This window comes from Lactuca saligna, chromosome 5, assembly GCF_052625555.1.
Source record: "Lactuca saligna cultivar CGN05327 chromosome 5, ASM5262555v1, whole genome shotgun sequence".
In the NCBI taxonomy this organism is placed as follows: Eukaryota; Viridiplantae; Streptophyta; class Magnoliopsida; order Asterales; family Asteraceae; genus Lactuca; species Lactuca saligna.
This window is the reverse complement of record NC_136421.1, coordinates 297,964,230-297,967,718: the sequence shown is the minus strand read 5'-3', so window position 1 is coordinate 297,967,718 and position 3,489 is coordinate 297,964,230. Positions and strand designations below refer to the sequence as shown.

The 3,489-nt window shown below is 40.1% G+C and overlaps 1 non-coding gene across 1 annotated transcript; it reads left to right on the top strand.

The window, feature by feature from the left end:
- Positions 1 to 2,488: 2,488 nt before the first annotated feature.
- On the top strand, positions 2,489 to 2,595 carry LOC144999020 (small nucleolar RNA R71). The gene has a single exon (XR_013660548.1). It is a non-coding gene; the product is annotated as a small nucleolar RNA R71 (small nucleolar RNA).
- Positions 2,596 to 3,489: the final 894 nt, after the last annotated feature.

The following is a 3,489-nucleotide window of genomic DNA, read 5'->3' as shown; positions in this document are numbered from 1 at the left end:
TGGTCAATTGGTTTCTAGGGCTTTATTTTGTGGTCCCGTGTTTTAAAAAATTCACGTCGTGAATCCTGAAGAATTCACGCCGTGAGTTTAGTCTGGGCTAAAGTTTGGGCCATGCACTCACGGATTGGTCTTGGGCCACTTATAAAATAGCTAAATTATATCATTGACTTATTATCCGGTTTATTCTCGATTCACGTCGTGAATCCTGAAGAATTCACGTCGTGAATGTTATCTGGAAGGAAAAATTCATGCTAAATCAAATTTAACTTTCAACTAAATTCTCAATTATTACTACTTCCATTTTAGGGTCCTTACATTCAGTGTTTAATTATGTTATAATTGAGTCGAATGATATGATCTATGTTTTTAAGACTAAAACGCAAAAAGAAAAGAAAAAAAAATGAAAACCAAACTCGGGTTGCCTCCCGAGAAGCGCTTCTTTTTCTTGGAGTCTTGAGCTGGACTCCGTGCCTCCTACGTTGAATCGTCTGAAGAGTCTACCGCCAGCTGGACCTGTTGTTCCTTGAAACGACTCTTGTAAGCTTGAACTCGTCTTTTGTACGCCTTCTTCGAATTCTCCTTTTTAGCTTTGACCTCTTCTCCATCAAGCTTGCGTTTGGTCCCTTTTATTTCCTCCCTACACTCCATAGCATCCTTCTCCTCTTTCACTACTGGCTTTGTCAGCCTTGAAGTAACCTCCTCTTCATCACTTGTTATCTCATCTTCCTCGCTTACCCAAGAAGGTGGACTCTTGTAAGCAATGACTTCAACCAAATATGAAACAAATGCTCTTGGTTTTGTTCTTTTGGCTTGATGAACTGTCTTGATCTCTTCTTCCATAAGCTTCTCTAGTTATTCTAATTCATTGTCTTCATCATTAATGGTGAAAATTTCTTCATGAGCATGATTCCTTTGGAAGCCATCTTCTATCCCAAAAAACTTCTTTTTCATCTCCAACCCTTAAGGTGAGCTTAGACTCGCGAATATCAACAAGAGCTCCAGTGGTGTTAAGCAATGGACGACCAAGGATAATTGGAACATCGGGGTCTTCCTTCATATCCAAAACTACTAAGTCTATTGGAAAAATAAATTTTCCAATTTTCACTAAAATATCCTCCACGATGCCCCGAGGCTGTGTCACTGAACGGTTCGCCATGTGAATAGTCATTCTTGTAGCCTTCATCTTCTGAATTTCTAACTTCTGATAAAATGAATAAGGCATCAAATTGATGCTAGCTCGGAATCGGCTAAAGCATTAACCTTCATGTTGTTACCAAATTCACACGGAAGAGTGAGGCGTCCAGGAATCCCCCATCTTCTCAACTATCTCTCCCAACACAGCTTTTGAGCTTTGCTTACTTAGAATCACCTTGGAATTCTTCTTTAATTGCTTGCGAGTGTCTATCAAATCTTGCAGTAGTTTTTGATACTCGAGAATTTTGGATAAGGACTCGACAAAAGGAGTATTAATCGGGATACCCGTCACGTGCTTAACAAACTCTATATGCTCTTTTTCTAGTGGACTAAGGGTAGCCTGGGAGGAAAAGGCAAAGGTGGTTGATAAACTGAACCAACTTCAAAAATTTTCTGTTCTTGATGGGCCCACATCGTGAACTTATATGGTTCACGTCGTGAATTCTGAAATTCAGCAACATCTTAATTTTCGAGCTTGGGCTTCTTCAACTTTGGATCGGGCTGATGTTGTTCACCATCTAAAGCTTCTAAGAACTGAGAGATGGCCTCTTATTCAGTATCTATGGCCATTACATGAGATTGGGTCTTCATTTTGGGATTTTTCGGGGACAATTGCTCATGAACCAGAGTGGCTAGTTGACCAAGTTGTACTTCAAGGTTATTGAGGGAGGCTTGCTGATTCTTTAGTAAAGTTTACTGTTCATTAATAGCAGAATCAGTAGCATCGTGTCTCTTTTCCAAGGCTTCCATAAACTTCATCAACATGGTCTTTAGATTGGGTTTCTTCTCGGCTGGTGGCTGCTCCTTTTGATAGAAGCCTCGACCTGTCTGCCTATACTTCTCTTCTTTTTGCTTCTTATACTCTTCATACGGCAGCCACTCCTTCTTTGGTTTCCGCCAGTCTTAATCAAACTTATCCCCACTTGAGTAGCACACTTGAGCTTTTCTATTCCCAAACTCATCTAAATTGCAGTCCTTGGTTAAGTGCGGACCACTACACCTCTCGCAACCCACTCTTATGGCATGAATTGAGTGGTCCATTTGTGTCAACCTCCGGTCCATATTATTTAGCGTAGCCATCATGGCTGCTATTTCTTCAGTTTGGGCTCCTCTATCGCCTTTAATTCCTTCCTGCCTAGGGTTGTGGTATTCGCGAGAGTGTTTCGCGAATGTTCAATTAATTCCTTGACTTCGCCCGAGTTTTTCCTTGTAAGTGGTCCTTGAGAATCAAGGAGTTGTCTTGTCATCACGTTTAACCCATCATAAAAATATTGATACCTCCTGTTGAATGTTAAGGTCATGTTGAGGATAATTTCTTAACAACCCTTTGTAACGGTCCCAAGCTTCGTAAAGTGACTCTCCCGGGTTTTGCTCAAAATTAGCTATTGCCTTTTTGAGTTTAGCAATCTCTGATGGTGGACAATATTGATCTAAAAACTGCTCACGCATTTGAGCCCAAGTAGTTACGGTACCGGGTGAAAGTGCTTTTAACCAATCCTTAGTAGCTCCTTTAAAGGTAACGAGAGGCATCCTTAGCAAAATGGTGTCTCTGTTAATATTTGGGACATTGAAGTAATCAACAATGTCATTCACTTCATCTAAGTGTTTGAATGCATCCTCGTGATCCTTTCCATAGAATGGGATATCCTTTAGTGCGGAAAGGATATGTCCCTTTAGCTCGAATGTGGAAGTGGCAGGGATTGCAGGTTGTACTAAGCCTGGATCAACATCTTCTTGAATTCTCTTTCTGTAAGCTCCCATGGACATTTCCTCAATATTTGCCATCTCGTGCCTTGGATCGTTCTCGGGTTCGCTCGTATGTTCTTCAAATTTGGGCTCGGTATCGTACTCGGATTCGGTTTGGAAGGGTATTGATCCAAGTGTTCAAGCTTGCTTTTGCTCTTCGAGGATGAACTTGACTCCCTAGTCTTCTTCCCTAATTTCTTTGAAAACACTGATTTGAATTCTTGTAAGGGCGTCTTCTTCTTGTTAATTGCAGACTCGGGATCTTCAAGTGGTGGCACCAAAGGTGTGTTTGAGCCTTTTGTCATGAACTCCTGCAGATAATAAATAAAGACAATATAAAAATGAACCAAAATAGACAAATAAACTAAAAACTAAGGAAAACTGAAATTCACAGTTCTCACGTCGTGAATCTAAAAATTCACGTCGTGAGCTCTGAAAAAAATAATAAGCAAATAATTTTTTTTTGGAAAACAGATAATAAAAACTAAAACTAAAACTTTTGCTGGAAAATTAACTTTTTGCAGGTTTTACCCACAAAAAGGATCGATT